The sequence below is a fragment of the Dipodomys merriami genome, unplaced genomic scaffold, assembly GCF_024711535.1.
Source record: "Dipodomys merriami isolate MVZ:Mamm:240054 unplaced genomic scaffold, mDipMer1.0.p SCAF_4, whole genome shotgun sequence".
Lineage (NCBI taxonomy): Eukaryota > Metazoa > Chordata > Mammalia > Rodentia > Heteromyidae > Dipodomys > Dipodomys merriami.
The window spans coordinates 12,713,679-12,735,952 of record NW_027205603.1 but is presented as its reverse complement, the minus strand read 5'-3'; the positions used below and the strand labels follow the sequence as shown (position 1 = coordinate 12,735,952).

Below are 22,274 nucleotides of genomic sequence, written 5' to 3'. Positions count from 1 at the left end.
ATTCTAAATATCTATTCACCAAATACAGAGCACCCAAATTTATCCAAGACACACTGCTTTTTACTAAAATCACACATAGATCCAAAGACATTAATTATTAGGGAATTTAACACATCACTATCCCTGCTGCATAGATCAACCCAACAAAAACTCAACAGAGTAACCTCAGACCTAAACAACTGCATACATAAACTGGACCTCACAGACATCTACCAAATACATGTTCCTCTCAGCAGCACATGGAACATTCTCCAAAATAGACCACATTTTAGGTCAAAAAGCAAATTTGTCCAAATTCAGAAACATTAAAATTATGCCCTGCATTCTCTCAGACCACAAGGGAATAAAATTAGAATTCAACACCAAAAGCCACCAAAGAAAATCCTGTAACACATGGAGGCTGAACAACATGCTGTTGAACCACCTGTGGGTCATAGAAGAGACTAGAAAGGAAATTCAAATGTTCATGATATTCAACAAAAATGGACACACCAATTACAAGCTCTTCTGGGACACAGCAAAGGCAGTACTCAGAGGCAAGTTTATAGCTCTGAGTTCCTACATCAACAAATTGGAGACATCTGAACCTCCTTGAAAAAGAGCAACAAGCTAAACCCCAATCCAGTAGACAGAAAAAAAATAATTAAAATTAAATCAGAATTAAATGAATTTAATACTTGATAAGAAATGTACTCATTATCTTGCCCATGTAATTGTAATGCCTCTGTACAGTATTTTCACAATATAAACAAGAAGAAAAACATAAAATTAAAATAAATAAAATTTAAAAAACATTGAAAGAATCAACGAAACGAATACTTGGTTCTTTAAAAAAATTAACAAAATTGATAGACCCTTAGCAAATCTTATTAGAAAAAGAAGGGAACACACCCAATAAACTAACTCAGAGATGAGACTGGTAACATCACCACAGAAAAAAACCAAGATTCAGAACCTTAAAGGGAATACTTCTCAAAACTTTATGCTAATAAGCTTGAGAATCTGGAACAAAGGGACACATTTCTAGCAAATATTGACATGTCAAAACTAAATCAAGATTAGTTAAACCAACTTAACAGACCTATATCAAACTTCAAAATAGAACCAGTAATAAGAGACCTCCTACCCAAGAAAAGCCCAGGACCAGATAGATTTTACAGCTGAATTCTACAAGGCCTTCAATGTAGAACTCACACCCATACTCCTCCAACTCTTCAATGAAATTGAAAGTTAAAGTTCACTACCAAACTCCTTCTATGAAGCCATCCTAACCCTCATGCCAAAAACCAGGCAGGGACTCATCAAAGAAAGAGAACTATAGAGCCATTTCTTTGATGAACATCGATGTAAAACTTCTCAGCTAAATTGTGACCACTCATCAAAAAAAAATCATACATCATGATCAAATGGGATTCATTTCAGGATGCAAATCTGGTTCAATATATGCAAATCTATTAATACAATTAAGCACATCAACAAGAGCAAGGATAAAAACTACATGCTTCGCTCAATAGATGCAGAAAAAAGCATTTGATAAGATCCAACACTCCTTTATGATGAAAGCTCTGGAAAAACTAGGAATCCATGGAACATTCCTCAATATAATAAAGGCTGTGTATGACAGCATTATACTAAATGACACAAAGCTAAAGCCATTTCCTCTAAATTCAGGAACAAGACAAGGATGTCTACTCTCTCGACTTCTCTTTAATTTAGTATTAGAATGCATAGCAAGAGCATTAAGTTAAGATGCCACACATAAAATAGGGAAAGAAGAAGTGAAACTCTCCCTCTTTGCAGATAATAGGATCTTGTATTTAAAGAACCCCATGGACTCCACTCCTAAGTTACTCGAACTGATTCAAAACTTTGGTAAAGTAGCATGACAAAAAATTAACCCTCAAAAATCAATGGCTTTCCCATATGCCAATAATGAGAAGAGTGCGGTTGAAATCAGGAAAGCAACTCCTTGTGTAATAGCCCCACAAAAATAAAATACTTGGAGTTAACTTAACTAAAGAAGTGAAAGACCTCTATGATGAAAACTTTAAAAACCTGAAAAAGGAAATTAAAGCGGAACTAAAGAAGTGGAAAAACCTCCAATGCTCCTGGATTGGTAAGATTAACATCGTGAAAATGGCAATACTTCCAAAGACTATCGACAAATTCAATGCAATACCTATCAATATCTTAACCTCATTCTTCAAGGAAATAGAAGAAGCAGTCCAAACATTTATATGGAATAGCAAAAACAATCCTCAGCCAAAAGAACAGAGCTGGAAGAATATCAATACCAAACTGCAAACTCTACTACAAAGCCATAATCAAAACAGCTTGGTACTGGCCCAAGAACAGACCTCAGGACCAATGGAATAGAACTAAAGACCCAAAAATGAATCCACAGACCTATAGCCACCTAATCTTTGATAAGGGAGCTAAAAAAATAGAATGGAAGAAAGACAGCCTCTTCAGTAAATGGTACTGGCAAAATTGGTTAAACACCTGTCGAAAACTAAAGCTCTGTCCCAATATATCACCCTGCACCAGAATCAACTCCAAATAGATCAAAGGTCTCGAAGTCAAAGGAGACACTCATAAAACATTACAGGAAGGAATAGGAGAAACTCTAGGTCTCCTTGGCACAGGCCAAATTTCTTAATAAAGATCCAGAAACACCACAAATCAAAGAAAGGTTGGGCAAATGGGATTGCATGAAGCTGCAGAGCTTCTGCAGGGCAAAGGACATAGGAAGCAAGATCAATAGAAATCCCACAGACTGGGAGAAGATCTTAACTATCCATACAATGGACAAGGGTCTCTTGTCTAAAATACACTTAGAACTCAAAAAATTAAATCCCCCAATAACAAATCCTCAAAGAAACAACTGCCCAATAAATAAGTGGGCTAAAGATTTAAAGAGAAACTTCTCTGAAGAGGAAAGAAGGATGGCCAATAGACACATGAAGAAATGCTCAACCTCCCTAGCCATAAAGAAATGCAAATCAAAACAACATTAAGATACCACCTCATTCCAGTTAGAATGGCTAAAAATAAGAACTCTGATAACAACAGATGCTGGAGGGGATGTGGACAGAAGGGATCCTTACTGCATTGTTGGTGGGAGTGTAAACTTGTTCAACCACTTTGGAAAGTAGCATGGAGGTTCCTCAAAAGACTCCACATAGAGCTCCCCTATGACACAGCAATCCCACTTTTGGGCATTTACCCAAATGTTCACAAACAAGACCACACTAAAGCTACCAGTACGACTATGTTTATTGCAGCATTGTTTACTATAAATAAGATATGGAACCAACCGAGATGCCCCTCAGTAGATGAATGCATCAAGAAAATTGGTATATATACACAATGGAACACTATGGTCCATCAGAAAGAATGGCATTGCCCCATTTGTTAGGAAATGGAAAAGCTTGGAAAAAATTAAATTAAGTGAAGTAAGTCAGGCCCAAAGAAACATAGGTCCCATGGTTTCCCTTATTTGCAATATCTAGTATATGTCTGAGTGAGGCAGAAAAGGTCAGATAAGGTGATGTTAGGGAAATGAACCCTAAGATATGTATTCAAATATTTTTTTCTTTCATGTGATTTTTTCTAACACATTTATAAGATTATTTCTTTGTTGCTTTGTATGTCCCTCCCCTACAGTATAAACCCTGCTTTCACTGTATTTGATGTGGGTATAATTTGTGGAGGGGAAGGGGAAAAACAAGCCCTTTAAATAGGGATACAGGTGGACCTACTGCAACAATGAGATATACAAGTCCTTATGTCGAAAACGAAATTTACAACTTTTGTGAGGGGGAGGGGAGAATTGGGTGGGGGGTGCAGGGGGAGGATGGGAAGGATGGTAAGGGGAAACAAAGGAGTAGGCGACAATGCTTGATAAAAAAAATGTACTCATTATCTTGTCGTTGTAATTGTAATCCCTCTGTACAGTATTTTCACAATAAAAAAATAAGTAAATAAAAAAACAAGGAAATGCAAAATAGAACCATAATGACTTCCAGAATAAAAATCATGGACTTAATTTATCCAAATGATAACAAACCTGACCACACTAAAGCCACAAGTACAACCATGTTCACTTCAGTATTACTTACCCATAGCGAAGACATGGAATCAACTCAGATGCCCCTCAGTGGATGAAATTATCAAGAAAACAATGGAATTCTATGCTTCCATCAGAAAGAATAACATTGCCCCATTCGTAAGTAAATGAAAAGACTTTGGAGAATATATTAAGAGAAGAAAGCCAGACCCAAAGAAACACAGATTGCATGGTTTCCCTCATTTGTAATAATTAGGATATGTATATAAATCTACAAGTAAATCCAAAGGATAGTAGAAGACAAATAATTACACTTGGGCATGATGAATTAAATAGCACTCCAAACATTTGCACAGTGAAAACAAAGGAGGGTATTCTTTTTTTACGGTTTTTTATTTTTTTATTTTTATTGTGAACATACTGTACAGAGGGGTTACATTTACATGGGCAAGATAATGAGTACATTTCCTATAAAGCATTGTAGCCTCCTCCTTTGTTTACCATTCACATCCCTTCCCAGCCTTGCCCCCAACTCCTACCTGCCCCCCACCAAAGTTGTAAAGTTCGTTTTCGACATGACAATTTGTATTTCTCATTGCTGCAACAGGTCCACCTGTACAAAGGAGGATATTCTTATGAGAAGATCATGATGGCTCAACAGATATGTGCATATGACCATGTAAAATAATGCATATCCAAATGGGCTGCAAGAAGTGGAAACAAGAGATTTTTTTTACTGCATTATGTGCAGTTATGTTTTTCTTTCCCCTTTTCTTTGGTTTCTTCCCAGTTGTCACTGTTTTTCATTTTTGTATCCTTTGTCTTGTATATAAGTTTATCTTACTTGGGGAGTGAAAGAGGAATGACAAAAATGTGGGACAAAGGGTGAACCAATTCAGTAGATATATTTGTTGACATGATATTGAAAATGCAGTATACAATTTGGGGGCAGAGGGTTCAGGATTGGGAAAAGTGGGAGAAAATGAGGGAGGAAGTAAAACTGTTCAAAAAGAAATGTACTCATTACCTGACATGTAACTGTAACCTCTTTGGACATCCCCTTTATAATAAAACTTAAATTAAAAAACTTCACTGCCCTCAATGAAGAAACGATGATGTCAAATGGCACAGGGATATGCTGTGCATGGATGAATTAATTCTAAAACAAAATTCTCATTGCTCTTCCAATCCTAATTCATTATGGCTATTCTCTTTTCTATTGTAAATTAGAAGAAAAAATTTTCAAGAGCACTGGGATTCTCATGGGACTAAGAAATACCACAAACAACCATTTGATCCAGAAATGTGTTCAGAGGATTCATGTGAAGAAGAATAAACAGGAATCCTGATGGTAACAACAGCCTTATTACCTGCAAATTCTCTTTCATCTCCTGTTCTTTGAAACTCTGAGCCAGGGTCACAACCCCTCGTTGCACCTGGTAGCGAATAGCAATCAGAGCTGCACTTCTATTGTACTTTTTTGCCAAGGCACCCAGAACTGGATCATTCAAGAGTACTGGGGAGCTCTGGTCCACCCTGGAAGGAGAGACAGAAGTGCTGAACTCCAGAGGGTGAGTACTCAGTTTTGTTAGGAGACTTCCAGAATGCATTTGAGTGCCCATTTTAGACCAGAAGTACTAGCTTAGCAAAAGGAGTATATTTAAATACAAATTTTCCCCTGAGCCAGTTCAGAATGTACTTTAAAGAGCTGAGATTAAGCTGTGCTCTGGTGGCTCAGGCCTGAAATCCTAGCTACTCAGGAGGCTAATATCTGAAGGTCTTGGTTTGAAGCCAATCCAGGCAGGAAAGCTCATGAGAGTCTTTTTTTCAGAGGGAGAGGGGAGCGGATCCATTCGTGGGGTCTGAACTCTGGGCCTGGACGCTGATCCTCAGCTTTTCAGCTCAAGGCTAGTGCTCTACCACTTGAGCCACCTTCCCAGCCCCTGCCCCCATGAGACTGTTATTTCCAATTAAGCACCAGAAAACCAGAAGTGAAGCTGTGACAGCACCCAGACCCTGAGTTCAAGCCCCACAACCCATATAACAGGAAAGTAGAGCCTATGGGACTGAAGATACCTCTTCTACAGTAACATTCTAAGCAAACTCTCTGCTGGATTTATTACCATCATTTGTATCTTTGAGTTCCCAGAGCATCATAGGCCACCAGAACAATATTCTTTGACTTCCAGAAATCCAGCAGCTTTCCCTGGTTGAGATATGGATGGCACTCTCCCTACACACGAATATGACACAATGCTATCACATTATGTCTGAACCCAGTGTTGACATAAAGGAGAAATTTAAAAAAATTAAACAAAGCTGAACAATGAGAACACATGGAACATAAATCTGAGTTAAAATGACCAAGATGAAGTGATTTTCTTGTTATAGGAATCAATTTTATATCTCTATTACCAGAGTATGTTTTTTAAAGTAATTTTCTTGAGTAACTCAGTATTGTGGACCACATTATCAATACTAAACACAATTTCCTCTTTGTAACCAGGCAATTTCTTATCATATCAAAGATATAAGAAATTCTAGTCATGAAACAAACCAAAGGAAATGCCTCTACAACACTTGCAAGAAATTTGAATTTGGTGAGTGATTCACAATAACAAGTCTGAGGACCAAAACAACAGCTCAGCAGAATTCTTCTGGTGACATTTAGCCAAGGTTATACGTTAGAAACAGTAATGAGTAAAATCCATGCTAGCAATACAGTCAATAAATATTCATGAGACTTTAAAAATGTATCTAAAGCAACAAAAAGAAGGGACAAAACTATTTCTCCCTGCTGTGGAAAATAATCAATTCCTTATCAGAGCATTGGATCAAATCCTTATCAGAGCATTGTTTTGAAGAGGAAGGTTAATCAGGATCCTTCTGTCCCAGGAATAATGGTAGTTTATCCTGGTGAGGAGTAAAAGCTTTTGTATTCTAAGATAAATACACAGAATAATTAAAACAAAATAACCACAAATCTCCAAACTATAATTTTCCAAACAATCATTGATGGAAACTCAAGAATTGTGTGAACATTGTGCTTTAGATATAAGGTTTGACTAAAAAGCAAAGACTATTAAAATATTTATAACATGATGGGAAATCATGCATTTACAAAGAGCTGTGGCCAGGAATACTCCAACCAAGTGATGAAAATAAACATCTTTACTATTTCAAGAATGGCATGCTCCCTAGTATGGTTCTATTTGAAAAAATACAGCACACTATCAACTTTCATACCTACTTGACAGAAATTGACACACACACACACAAAAGTAATTCTGTAAGACAAGAGGGTTTGGTGAGTATTTCAGGTTAAAAGAGTGTTAGAATTGTGACAGGCAGGAAAGAGCATGTGGAAAAAAATTGGAGCCTCGCAAAAGAAAAGAACTGTGGGAAATTTGAATACATACTGGATTTAGATGTTGAGATGAAATTCCCATGAATATCTTGGGGTAGAATAATGGAAGTTTATGTCAGGGAACTCTTTATTTCTAGGACATATATACATGAAGACCGCCTATATGGAAGAATTATTTCTACTATTTCCTCCAAACAGATTTAGCAAAATATTACTGATTTGGTTGTAGACTCACCAGCATATTAATTTTGATACAGGTTTGAGAACATGAATATTTTGTATCAAGCTATCAGTTATTCTAAATGTTAGATATTAGATACATTTGGTGGCAAATATTAGAGAAGTCTAATATACCTATGTTAACATTCTAATATTTTTGGAAATTCATCAATAAGTATATAAAGACTGAAGGGATATTTTTATTTTTAAATCAAAGATGCTCACTTATGAGTAGAAAGATTCAAAAAGAAAATTACCTACAGAACCAGACAGAGAAGACATATTCTTGAAAAATCTGAGGTCAGAAAGCAAAGAGATGCTAAATGATTTTCAGACATTGAGTCAACTCTGTGTTCTGCTTTAAGTTCCTCAGAGTGCATTTCTTCTACTTTTAGTGTCACTTTAAACAGATGGCATGAGCAGTCTAACATGGACAGCCTTCACAGGTTTCACTTTCTTTTCCATGTAGGTGTACCAATAGCCATGTAAGCCAAGATGAAGACAGAAGCATTGAAAGTTCACGCAAGCCCTCACCAATGTCTATCAATAGTTCACTGTATCTTTACTATCAGCCCAAACATTTCAGACAATCTTAAACTTATCCCATTAATTGTAATCTAATATTGTAGTCCAATATTTTACCATTCTTCCAAACTCAAGTGTGCTTAACAAATGCCGTATTCTAGATTTAGGTCCAGATTCTGCATCCATTAGACACTAATGTGTGCTCTCATTTAAACAAAGACTTTTAATTGTCAGAGACACCATTGAGAGACTTCTATATTCTCTGAGAAAAAGACATTGGTGTTAGAATCTTTCCTTCCAATCAAATGAGATCAACTGAAAAGTCCAAAATTAAAAAAAACCTTATAGTAATAAAGAAATATGAAAATGAAATAAAAGGAGAATAGGCTAAGACAGCTCACCTGATTGCAGACAGGTTTGTGCTTGAGACCTGGCTTGTTCAGGATCTGCTCCAGCTGCCTGTGATTGAAGTTGGATACTCTGATGGATTTGGCCAACCCTGCATCCTTACACTTTTCGATGGCCTGCAAAGCAAGTGGAAGTGAAGACATGCATCAACAGAAATGCGAGATGGAACTGTTCAAAAGAATACAGTCAGGACTAGGAAGGTGGCTCAGAGGTAGAGTGCTTGCCTTGCATGCAGGAGGCCCTGGGTTTGATTCTCAACACCACATAAACAGAAAAAGCCAGAAGTGATACTCAGTGGTAGAGAAACTGAGGTTACCTTGGCTCTGTGTTTGATTTCCCAGTGTTGCCAAAAAATTCAAAATAAAAACAAAACAAAACAAAACCAGAACTCCACTCCCTTCACTGGCTAGAAATGACAATTATACTCATTAGAATTGATTTGCAGAGGAGAAACTGATAAAGATAATAACAAAAGATGTAATGGCAGCCAGAAAAGGAATTTCTAGGTCCTTATTGTAGAATTGAAGACATTACTACATAAGAGGACAAACATGTCTATTCCTATTGCCTTCAATTCTGCTTCTCTCCATTTTTCTGTATAGTTTTCTATCAATGCATTCATCCACTGCTCCAGCATAACATCCTCATAAACCTAATGATTGTCCACAGCCATGGTAATGTACCCAATTCTCTGACATAGACATACCACCCAGATCTCCTCTTCTAGCTTCCTCTGTTGCCTTTCTTTCAAATACTCACTCACCTCCCACATGGCACAGAAATCCACTGTGTCCAATATTGGCTTCCCATGTTCATCGGTTGGAAAAAGGTCAACCCCTTGCTTAAAAACAAGCAGACAACAATGTTGGACAAGAAATTTTCTCATTACATTGATCAAGTAACTGTAACACCTCTGTACAGTATTTTCACAATAAAAAAACTTATTTTTAAAAAAGAAGTAATTACATCAGCCTCATTAATCACATATTTATTACCCATGCAATACTTCTCCATGTATGAGAGGGAATGAGTCACTGATCATACAAGAAAGCGAGTAGAACCTCACTCACTCCCCATACTGAGCTCTACCAAGTGGCTTGTGTACTAAGGTCTTAGAAATATTTTTGGGTGAATGAGTTACTCTATTCTCTAATGTTGATTATGTATAGCGTATTATTATTATTATTATTTTGGGGGAGTCCGGTCATGGGGCCTGAACTCTGGGTCTAGGCACTGTCCCTCAGTACTTCAGCTCAAGGCTAGCGCTCAACATTTGGAGCCCCAGTGCCACTTCCTACATTTTTCTTTTTGCTTCTGTGGTGCTGAGGAATCAAACCCAGGGCCTCAGGCATGCAAAGCAAGCGCTCCACCACTGAGCCACCTTCACAGCCCCTGTATACAGTATTATTAAATAATCCTTCCACCCGACCTTCTGAAATCTCCTACTTTACTTAGGTAACTTTGCTTATTACTACAGTTTCTTCTAACCTAAAATGTGCAAGATTCTCTGGAAAGGACCATCAACAACAATGGACATCCATCTTGAACCTGCCTTAACTATGAAGATTCTTTACCTACTGGAACCAAAGATGGCTAAAGTAGGCTGCATGCAAGTCGGCCTTTGATCATGGGAGTTGTGGAGAAGCTACTGATCGCTAATGACCATGAAACTTAAACTGTTTCAAAGCCACATTTACCACTAATAGACAAAGCTGAGAAACAATAAAAAAACCTCTAGTAATGGTAGGGGAAAATGTTGTATAAGCCCAGTCATTTCTAGCTGTTATCTGTATTCTCTAAATATAGGCCACACTTGAAGTTTCTATCCCTTAATCCATTAATGTTTGTCTAATTTATTTGCATAGTTGGAAAAACATACAAATAAACTTTATTTCAGTTCCTGACAGAAGCTTAACTCAACCATTTGTGGAAATTATGCTCATACCCACCAAGTTTATCATACATTGCCTACCTTCATAGGCACTGGATAATGCATGAGATAGAGGTCAACATAGTCCAGTTTGAGGTTTGCCAGTGATCTTTCCAAGCTAGGCTGGACCAGATCTGGATGAAAGAAAGTACACCAAAGCTACAGAAATTGAAGAAGAGAAGTAGTGTTTGATTAATAAATGATCCAAAGAGGACATTTATATCTTATAAGATTGGCATGTCTGTACTGGAAAGAAAACAGATGTTGGAAAACACACCCTTCATATTTCGATTTCCTTCTATTTGCCCTGTCAAAGTGCGTTCCATCATATTGGGTTATTGTTCATCAATTTATAGAAATTGGAAATACATTTTAAAAGGGATAATTTTTAATCAAGTAATAATGACTTCAAATCTCTGAATTACTTTTCATGCATATTATAAATTTATTATTGCTCTACGTCTTTCATTCATTAATACATGAACAACTAACATCTTTATATTTACATGGCTGGAGGGACACATTTTGAACATTTCAACATGTTAAACAAATCAGTACATTTTAACTGAAAATCGTTTACTATCCAGATAATATCAATTCTCTGATTTTTATGAGTGTTAAAAACAGATCTTCTAAATGTGAAGAAAATGTAGAAAATAAGCAAGGGGAGAAGGAAAGTCATAATTTTGGCATAGTCTATATCACCTCTGAGTCCATTCTAAATAATGGTGCTTTGAGTTAAGGACATAAACATAAAGGCATTTTAATGTTATAAATTTGTATACAGTCACTAAATAGTCATTATCTTTGTAAACTGCTTTGTGTGTGTGTGTGTGTGTGTGTGCGTATGTGTGAGTGTATCAGCCCTGGGTTTGAATGTAGGACCTAAGCACTGTCTCTGAGCTCCTTTGCTCAAGCTTCTTTGCACAGCTCCACTTCTTGTTCTTCCCTGTCTTTCCTGCCCAGGCTGGCTTTGAACCATGATCCTCAGCTCTCAGCCTCCTGAGTGGCTAGGGTTACAGGTGACTTACATAATATATCCTCTATGGGAAATAAGTGAGAATAAAAGGCACACCAATAAGCACATTTTGCCAACTGATATTTCAATTTCATACATAATTTTCTCTTCTTTACATCACATCATTCATTTGCACACTTACACACTGTAGACACAATACCTTTGAGGTGAGGAATATATCTTCTCTCTTCACAGTGCCCTCTTCAATCTTGTTTCGAAAGGCCTGCCCTACCTCCTCTTCCACTTGGTATGCGTAAGCAGTGTCAATATGGCGGAAGCCAGCATCTATAGCTAACTTGGTAGCCTCCAAGGCCTTACTCTTGGGAACCTAGGGATGCAACCAGAAGTAGTATTTGGAGAAAGAAGTTATCACTAGATACTATATGATTTTCAATCTTCTCAAAACAATGGTGATCAGTTTGGAATCTGAGAGAAAATGACTGCCATGGTCTCTTGATCCGTGTCTATAAAATTATGGCCAAATCAACGTGGATTATTTATAAAAAGTGAGAGAGAAAGCCAGGCACCGTGGCTCATGCCTGTAATTCTAGCTACTCAGGAGGCTGAGATCTGAGGATCACGGTTCAAAGCCAGCCCAGGCAGGAAAGTCCATGAGACTCTTATCTCCAATAAACCACCAGAAAACTGGAAGTGGTGCTGTGATGCAAGTGGTAGAGCACTTGCCTTGAGCTGAAGAGCTGAGGGACAGTGCCCTAGTTCAAACGCCACGACCGACAAAAGAAAAAAAAAGTGAGAGAGAACAAAAACATGCAAATGACAAAGACATTGTTAGGAAGCATCTTTAGGGAAACAACCTTGTGTTTATTTCAGAAAGTGATGACAATGTACAGCCTTCTTTTCCAGCCTAGGAAGCTCAGCCTTAGCTGAGTGAAACCACTAAGCAGCACCAATGGAGTGGAAGAGATTTATATCCAAAGATATTTCCAAAGGGCAGAGCCACAAGGCCTCCCAGGGCTCTCTACACACAGGAGCTTCAGGCAGAAGACATCACACAGACCTCCATTTCAGTATTCATCAGAAAATGTATAATTAGGGTGACCAAGAAGGGTAAAGAGAGAAAGAATGCATACCATATGTTCTAGGATCCATATTTAGAGAAGAAATGGTATCTATGTGACTATTATTACATTGAGAGTCATTACATGTCCTGATCAGGGAAAGAATTTGCTGATTTTAACTTTTATGAACAGGACTTTATAGAGCATGCTTGTACAATATAAGGACTAAACTTTTCCTATTACTCTCTCTTGCTCAGAAAGAACATAATAGAATGCAGAGCCTACCAACCTTGATACATATTCTTTTTCTTTGTTGTTTCAATCTTCCAAAGCAAAGAAAGGAAAAATAGTCTTTTCACTTCAATTCTCAAAAAGGATGGAAGCTGCTTTTTATCATGTTTAGTGCAGAAGTAAGTCCATCTTTTACCATTCCTGCCATTACCACTCCCACCAAATGTTCTCACAAAGGGCAGCCAGACTTCAGTGCTTAAACCTTTGCCAATCTCCTTTTTAAAGGGATAACGCAGTGTGAAAGATTTCCATCCTGTCCTTTGCATTCTAATTAATTGATGATTATGACTTCTTAATGCTCTGAAAAATTCTGCACACTTGATCTTTGAGTCAGGATGCCCACTTCCTGATTCCTCTAAGAGTATATGAATTCTTTTTCTTAAAAAACTCTGGTATATGTAATTCTTCCCCCTAAACAATTGTGCTCCACCTACCTACCCCCATTCTTTTGTTGACAAGATAATTAAATGCTAGTGCTCTCACACCCTGTGTGAAAATAGGACATTGAATTTCTATTCATCCCAGATCCTATATTTACTGTCAGATGTTAAAGGCTACCCCAAACCCAAAGAAAAGTTCCTTTCCATCTTTTATTCTGTTTCCTACCCCCATCAGCTTTTCTGATTTCTCTGTATCTTGCCGTCTAGAACTCTTCATGAACTATAGAAATAAACTGAGAAATGACTCCAAATGCAATCAACATCCAAGCAAGTGACTTGGCAGTCAGTATTCTTGTATTTGAGAGAAAGTGATCTGGGACCCAGATCAAAAATACAGGAAAATATGACATGCAATGTAATGGGTCTGTGATTAACTAGTCCAACTCTGATGGAGTTTACATTGCTTAGCTCTATCCTGGAAATAAAAAAACAAACCGGAGAACCAAGTAAGTTCAAATACTCAGGCAGGAAATGAATGTGTTGACAGCATCGATCAACTTCTTCTCATCCTAGGTTATTTTCCTTTGAACCATGCATCAAATGATGACTTACCTCTTCAGGTGTGCAGGTGCCAAAGCCCAGAGCAGGGATCAAGTGACCATCATTTAGTGTCACATAAGAGTGTTTGGAGTTCATTGTTGGTCTGTCTTCTGGCTAAGCACATTCTGTTTCTTCTCTTGCAGGGAAGTCAGTAATGCATAACCCCTGCTTGTCAAATAAATAATCAAAAGTTATTCATTGTTGGAAGAGGCAGTGATGTTAAAGTAATATTCTTGATATTCAGATATGGTAGTTCATGCTTGTAATCCCAATATTTGGAAAGTTAAGGCAGATACATTGTGCATTTGAATCCAACCTGCTCTACTTAGGGAATCCTATTCAAAAATAATCAATAGACAAAGAACAAGCATATGTGAAATGGAACTGGAATCAATTTTGTTATGGTGTTATATAATTAAAATTAATCTTGATGAACTTTTTGCCACTGTACTGTTAAATTTTGATGGCTTCTTTTAATGTTAAGCATATATATGTTTTTTGTTTTTTGTCATGGGGCCTGAACTCTGGGCCTGGGTGCTTTCCTCAGCTCTTCAGCTCAAAGCTAGTGCTCTACCACTTGAGTCACAGCGCCACTTCCGGCTTTTTTCTTTTTTGCTTATTTTTTCCATATTTTATTATTGAATTGTTTATTTCTCTCTTTAATACTGTCAGGTTCACATTCATATATTATGCTATTATGTGCATATATGTTTCCAGTTGCCTGATCACCAAAATTCTCAGTCTCCTGACTAGCTAGTATTATAAATTTAAGCCACCAGTGCCTGGCCTGAGATAGGACCTTTATAATTTTTCCTAGGCTGGCCTTCAACTCTCAGTTCTCATGCTTTTGTCTTCTGAGTATTACAGGTATGAACCACCAAGCCCACCTTCAAATCTTGTTTTGTAATGGCTAAAAAATACAGTTGCTTCAAAGATTTTTTTCTTTCGTTTTTTGATGGTTGTGGGGCTTGAACTCTGGGCCTGGGCACTCTTTAGCTCAAGAGGAATACTCTACCAATTGAGCTACAGTGCCACTTTAGGTTTTCTGAGTGGTTTATTGGAGATAAAAGTCTCATGGATGTTCCTGCCCAGGCTGGCTTTGAACCATGATCCTCAGATGTCAGCCTCCTGAATAGCTAGGATTCCAGGCATGAGCCACCAGTGCCTGGCTTCAGAGATTTTTGTGTGTGTGTGTCGGATGTGGGGCCTGAACTCTGGGCTTGAGCGCTGTCCCCCAGCTCTTCAGCGGTCGACCAGCGCTCTACCACTTGAGCCTCAGCCCCACATCTGGCTTTTTGTGCTTATGTGTGCTGAGGAATCGAACCCAGAGCCTCATGCATGCAAGGGAAGCACTCTGGTGCTGAGGCTCAAGTGGTAGAGCACTAGCCTTGAGCTGGAGAGCTGAGGGACAGCGCCCAGGCCCAGAGTTCAGGCCCCATGACTGGACCCAAAAAAAACAAAAAAAAAACAAAAAAGGAAGTTACCTATTTCTATGGGTATTAGAAATGTAAAAAGTATATGAAATGTAAAGAATTGTAACTTGTGTTTGATAAAATTCCTTCCTTCCTCCCTTCCTCCTTCCATCCTCTCAATCCGGTTCAATCTGGCTCAAAACTGGTTTAATCTGGCTCTAGCCGGTTCAATCTGACTCAGTCTGGCTCATACCAGTTTAATCTTGTTTAATCCAGCTTGAGCTGGTTCCATTCAGCTCTGGGGCAGCATGTAGTTCAACCCAGATAGATCCAGCTCAAACAGGTTTAACCCGGCTTGATAAGGTTTGATTTGGTTCCATCTGGTTTGATCTGGCTCCATCCAATTTGATCCAGCACAATCCAGCTCAAAATCGGTTTAATCCAGTTCAATCTGGCTCCCACAGGCCAGATCCGGCTCAAACCGGCTTGATCCAATTCTATCTGGTTCCATCTGGCGGGATCTGGCTGAAACCAGTTTGGTTCGGCTGGATCCAGTTCAATCAAGCTGGAGCCGGCTCAAACCTGTTTGATCCGGTTTGATGCTGCTGGATCCCGCTAAAATCAGTTTGATCCGGTTTGATCTGGCTGGATGGGCCTAACCCAGTTTCATTCGGTTTGATCCGGTTCAATCCGACTGAATTCGGTTCAAAACGATTTGATCTGGTCAAAAGAGGTCCATCTGGCTGGATCTGGGTCAAACCATTTTGATCCGGTTTAATCTGGTGGATCCGGCCCAAACAGGCTAAACCCAGATAAAGCCGGCTCAAATCTGTAAGAAACGGCTCAAATCGGTTAGAACCGGATCAAACTGGCTAGGACAGGATCAAACCGGACCGGTTTGAACCAGATCATAGTGATTAGAACCGGACCAAACCGGATCAAACCGGACCAAACCAGATCAAGCCGGCGCAAACCAGTCAGAACCGGGTCAAACCGGATAGAACCTGATCAAACCAGATCAAACCGGTTACGACTGGCTCAAAACGGCTAGAACCGGTTCTAACTGGTTTGGTCTGGTTTGATACGGTTCTAACCGGTTTGATTTGGCTCAAACCGGTTATGACCGGATCAAACCGGTTTAAGCCAGTTAGAACCGGCTCAAACCGGTCAGAACCGGATCAAACTGGTCAGAACAGGATCAAAACAGACCAAACCAGTTATGACCGGATCAAACCGGTCAGGACGGGCTCATACCGGCTAGAACCGGATCAAACCAGATCAAACCGGTTAGCACCGGCTCAAACCGGTGCTAACCGGCTAGAACCGGATCAAACCGGCTCAAGATGGTTAGAACCGGATCAAACCGGATCAAACCGGATCAAACCGGTTAGAACCGGATCAAACCAGGTACGACCGGCTCAAACCGGCTTAAACCGGGTCAAACCAGATCAAACCGGTTACGGCCGGCTTAAACCAGTTCAAACCAGATCAAACCGGTCAGAACCGGATCAAACTGGTCAGAACCGGATCAAACCAGACCAAACTGGTTAGGACCGGTTCAAACCGGTTAGGACGGGCTCAAACCGGCTAGAACCGGATCAACCCAGATCAAACCGGGTAGGAACGGCTCTTACCGGTTCTAACCAGCTAGAATCGGATCAAACCGGCTCAAAACGGTTAGAACTGGATCAAACCGGATCAAACCGGTTAGAACCGGATCAAATAAGATCGAACTGGTTACAGCCGGCTCGAACGGGTTAGAACCGGATCAAACCGGTTAGGACAGGATCAAACAGGTTCAGACCGGATCAAACCGGTTCAGACCGGCTAGAACCGGATCAAACCGGTTAGAACCGGATCAAACCAGGTATGACCGGCTCAAACCGGCTTAAACCGAATCAAACCGAATCAAAACAGATCAAACCGGTTATGGCCGGCTCAAACCGGTTCAAACCAGATCAAACCAGTCAGAACCAGATCAATCCGGCTAGAACCGGATCAAACTGGTCAGAACCGGGTCAAACCAGACCAAACCGGTTAGGACCGGCTCAAACCGGTTCTAACTGGCTAGAACCGGATTAAACCAGATCAAACCGGGTACGACTGGCTCGAACAGGCTTAAACCGGCTTAAACCGGATCAAACCGGATCAAACCAGTCAGAACCGGATCAAACCGGCTTAAACCAGATCAAACCCGTTAGAGTCAGATCAAACCGGTTAAGACTGGATCATACCGGTCAGAACCGGATCAAACTGGCTCAAACAGGCTTAAACCGGATCAAACTGGTTAAGACCGGATCAAACCGGTCAGAACCGGATCAAACCGGCTCAAACCTGCTTAAACCGGATCAAACTGGTTAGAGCCGGATCAAACCGGTTAAGACCGGATCAAACCGTTTAAAATGGTTCAAACCGAACCGTTTAAAATGGTTCAAACCGGTTCAGACTGGCTAGAACCGGATCAAACTGTTTAGAACCGGATCAAACCAGATCAAACCTGGTAAGACTGGCTCAAATCGGCTTAAACCAGATTAAACCAGATCAAAACGGTTGCGGCCAGATCAAACCGGTTCTAACCGGCTTGATCCAATTTGATCTGGTTCCATCGGCCTGGATCTAGCTCAAACCGGCTGATCCGGCTTGAGCTGGTTCGATCCAGTTCGATCCGGCTCAAACCAGCTTGATCCGGTTCAATCCAGTTCAATGGGGCTTGATCTGGCTCAAAACGGTTCCATATGGCCAGATCTGGCTCAAACTGGCTTGATTCAGCTCGAGCCGGCTCAAACTGGTTTGATCCAGTTTGATCCCGGTTCTAACCGGTTTGAGACGGTTTTAGCAGGTTTGAGCCAGTCTGCTCCGGTTCTAACCGGTTTGATCCAGTCTGATCCGGCTCTAACTGGTTTGAGCCGGTTAGATCCGGTTTGAACCGGTTTAATCCGGTCTAATCCGGCTCTAAACGGCTTGATCCGGTACTAACCGGTTTGAACTGGCCTGATCCTGTTCTAACCGGTTTGATCTGGTCTGAGCCGATTCTAATCGGTTTGAACAAGTATGATCCGGTTCTAATTAGTTTGAGCCGGTTTGAACCGGTTTAATCCGGACTGATCCGGTGCTAACCGGTTTGATCCGGTTGCAACCGGTTTGAACTGGTTTGAGCCGCTTTAATCCGGTCTGATCCGGTTCTAACCGGTTTGAGCTGGTTCTAACCAGTTTGATCCGGTTTGAACTGGTTTAATCCGGTCCGATCCGGTCCTAACCGGTTTGAACTGGTTCTAACCAGTTTGATCCGGTTTGAACTGGTTTAATCCGGTCCGATCCGGTCCTAACCGGTTTGAACTGGTTCTAACCGGTTTGAACTGGTTTGAGCTGGTTCTAACCAGTTCGATCTGGTTTGAACCGGCTCTAACCGGTTTGAACTGATTTGAGCCGGTTTGAACCGGTTCGAACAGGTTTAATCCTGTCTGATCCGGTTCTAACCGGTTTGATCCGGTTTGAACCGGTTTAATCCGGTCCGATCTGGCTCAAACCGATTATGGTTTGAACCGGTTTAATGCGGTCTGATCCAGTCCTAACCGGTTTGAACTGGTTCTAACCGGTTTGATCCGGTTTGAACCGGTTCGGTCCGGTCTGATCCGGTTCTAACCGGTTTGAACTGGTTTGATCCGGTTTGAACCGGTTTAATCCGGTCTGATCCGGTTCTAACTGGTTTGAACTGGTTTGATCCGGTTTGAACCGGTTTAATCCGGTCTGATCCGGTTCTAACCGGTTTGAGCTGGTTCTAAATTGAATAATAGTATTTAACTATTTAACCAACTTAATCTCATTTTACCTTACCATATCTTTTAGGCATCTTCACTAGCATTATTTAGGAGGTGTAACTACTTCAGACTCAGCCTTATTTGCATTGTACTAAGAACAGGTTTATCACATTAGTTCTGGCAAGACTATTTTCCTGCAGAAGATCAAAGGTATATAATTATTTTATATGACATTAAAATTATTCCATCTTATCATGTATTAAAAACTTGGAATTTATGTTTGGCATCTAGCAAGTAATGTATGTGTATGTGTATAGCTGTCAAGAGCTTAATGATTCTTAATTTCTCTTTGCTGCAAAAACACTTCAGTTGGAATTTTCACAGACTGTGAAAGGAATAAGTGGCATTGTGTTCCATGAAGGATGGTACAATCTGGTTGACATTTGAAAATGAATACTTCACTCAGATTTTTCATCTATATTCATGTGCATAGTCTAGCAACTCTATCTAGGATAGCTTAAAATAGAAGGATAGGAAGAGGCATAGCATATGCATTTAGGAAGATCTCTTGGACTGAGTCTGGAATGAGTGCTTTTGCTCTTTTACAAACCAGTTTGATCCGGTTTTAACCGGTTTAAGCCGGTTCTGACCGGTTTGAACTGGTTTGAGGTAGCAGTAACCGGTTTGATCTGGTTTGATCCGGTTCTAACCGGTTTAATCCGGTTCTAGCCAGTCTGAACCGGTTTGTTCCGGTTCTAACCGGTTTGATCCGGTTCTAACCGGTTTGATCCGGTTCTAACCGGTTTGATCCGGTTCTAGCTGGTCTGAGCCGGTTTGATCCGGTTTGATCTGGTTCTGACCAGTTTGATCTGGTTTGATCCGGTTCTAACCTGTTTGAGCTGGTCGTAACCGGTTTGATCCAGTTCTAACCGGTTTGGTCTGGTTTGATCCGGTTGTAGCCGGTTAGAACCGGTTTGAGCCAGTCCTAACCGGTTTGGTCTGGTTTGATCTGGTTCTAACCAGTTTGATCCAGTTCTGACCGGTTTGAGCCGGTTCTAACTGGCTTAAACCGGTTTGATCCGGTTTTAACCGGTTTGATCCGGCTCAAACCGTTTAAAACCGGATCAAACCAGACCAAACCGTTCAATCCGGTTCTAACCAGTTGGATCCGGTTCTAACCGGTTGGATCCGGTTCTAACCGGTTGGATCCGGTTCTAACCGGTTGGATCCGGTTCTAACCGGTTTGAGCCGGATCAAACCGGTTAGGGTAGAACCGGATCAAACCAGATCAAACTGGTTATGACCGGCTCAAACCGGTTCAAACCAGATCAAACCGGTCAGAACCGGATCAAACCAGTCAGGGCCAGATCAAACGGTCAGGGCCGGATCAAACCGGTTAGGGCCGGTTCAAAGCGGTTAGAACCGGATCAGACCGGTTCAGACCGGCTAGAACATGATTAAATTGTCTCAAACCGGTTAGGGCCGGTTCAAAGCGGTTAGAACCGGATCAGACCGGTTCAGACCGGCTAGAACATGATTAAATTGTCTCAAACCGGTTAGAACCGGATCAAACCGGTTAGAACCGGATCAAACCAGATCAAACTGGTTACGACCGACTCAACTTGGTTCAAACCGGATCAAACCGGTCAGAACCGTATCAAACCGCCTCAAACCGGTTAGAACCGGATCAGACCGGTCACGATCAGATCAAACCGGTTTAAAGCGGATCAAACCGGTTAGAAACCGGCTCAAATGGTTAGAACCGGCTCAAACCGTTTAGGGCCGGATCAAACCAGTTAGAACCAGATCAAGCCGGTTCAAACCGGTTAGAGACAGATCAAACCGGACAAACCGGTTAGGGCCGGTTCAAACCGACTCAAACCGTTTAGAGCCGGATCAAACTGGTTTTAACCAGATTCAAAGTGGTTAGAGCCGGTTTAAAGCGGTTAGAACTGGATCAAACTGGTCAGAACCGGTTTAAACCACATCAAACATGTTAGAACCAGAACAAACTGGTTCGAACTGTTTCAAACCAGTTAGGGGTTCGAACAGGATCAAGCCGGTTTGAGCCGGATTCAGCCGGATCGAACTGGATCCAGCTGGTTAGAACCTCTCAGCCTATTGAGGAAAAGATGGAAACACAAACAAGTTGTTAAGTTCTTAAGTTCTGTTTGTGAGAGAGATGGAGGCAAACTACTAGGCTTACATTTGTCTCAGTTGTGCTGAATTTCAGCTGATTCAAACTGAGTCTGAACACACTGACATGGGTTCTCCCCAGATCCCACTGGGATCCGGATCGAATCAGATCCAGCCGAATCGAACCGGATCAAACTGGTTAGAACCGGATCGAACTGGATCAAACCGGATTGGACCCGAACCCACCGGATCAAGCCGGTTAGAACCGGATCGAACTGGATTGATCCAGAAAGAGCCTGATCAAACCGGATCCAGCTGGATTGAATAGGTTAGAGCCGGATCAAACTGGATCCAGCCGGATCGAACTGGATCCAGCCGGTTTGAGAAGGATCCAGCCGGTTTGAGCCAGATCCAGCCACATGGAACAGGATCGAACCGGATCAAGCCAGTTTGAGATGGATCCAGCTGGATTGAACTGGATCCAGCTTTGAAGATAAAGATAAATTACCAGGGGTATAAGAAAGCCAGATAGAGGCTGGTGATTTCTGCCTATAATCCTAATTAGGAGGCTGAGCTCTGTAGACCAATATTCAAGGCCAGCTCAGATAGGAAACAAATCTCCAATTAATCACCAACAAAAAGCCAGAAATGGAGCTGTGACAGAGTGCCAGCCTTGATCTACAGACAACAAGTGACAGGATATTCATACTCAAAGTGGCTAATATAGAAAATGACCTCACTTTTGGTAATTAAACCTTGTCTGTCTTCTCAGCCTATTGAGGAAAAGATGGAGACACAAACAAATTGTTAAGTTCTGTTTGTGAGAGAGATGGAGGCAAACTACAAGGCTTACCACTTCCCATTTGTCTCAGTTGTGCTGAATTTCAGCTGACTCAAACTGAGTCTGAACACACTGATATGGATTCTCCCCAGTGAACACACTGACATGGATTCTCCCCAGATCCCACTGGATGGGTCTGCACCATTTTCCACTCTATCATTGGCCTCTGTTCATGTCCCCTATCTAGGGGAAAATTCCTTAGGTTAATCTGAGAGAAATTAATATTACTGTTCCTTGAAACTTCAAGTTCGTTTTAGTTTCTACTGTAGCACAGAGGAAAAACAGTCTTCAGCATCATAAG

General features: G+C 40.7%; 1 pseudogene; it reads right to left on the bottom strand.

Moving 5' to 3' along the window:
* The window catches only part of LOC138805546 (aldo-keto reductase family 1 member C13-like), a 60,467-nt pseudogene extending 46,480 nt beyond the window's left edge, over window positions 1-13,987 (bottom strand).
* Between the last annotated feature and the right edge of the window lie 8,287 nt (window positions 13,988-22,274).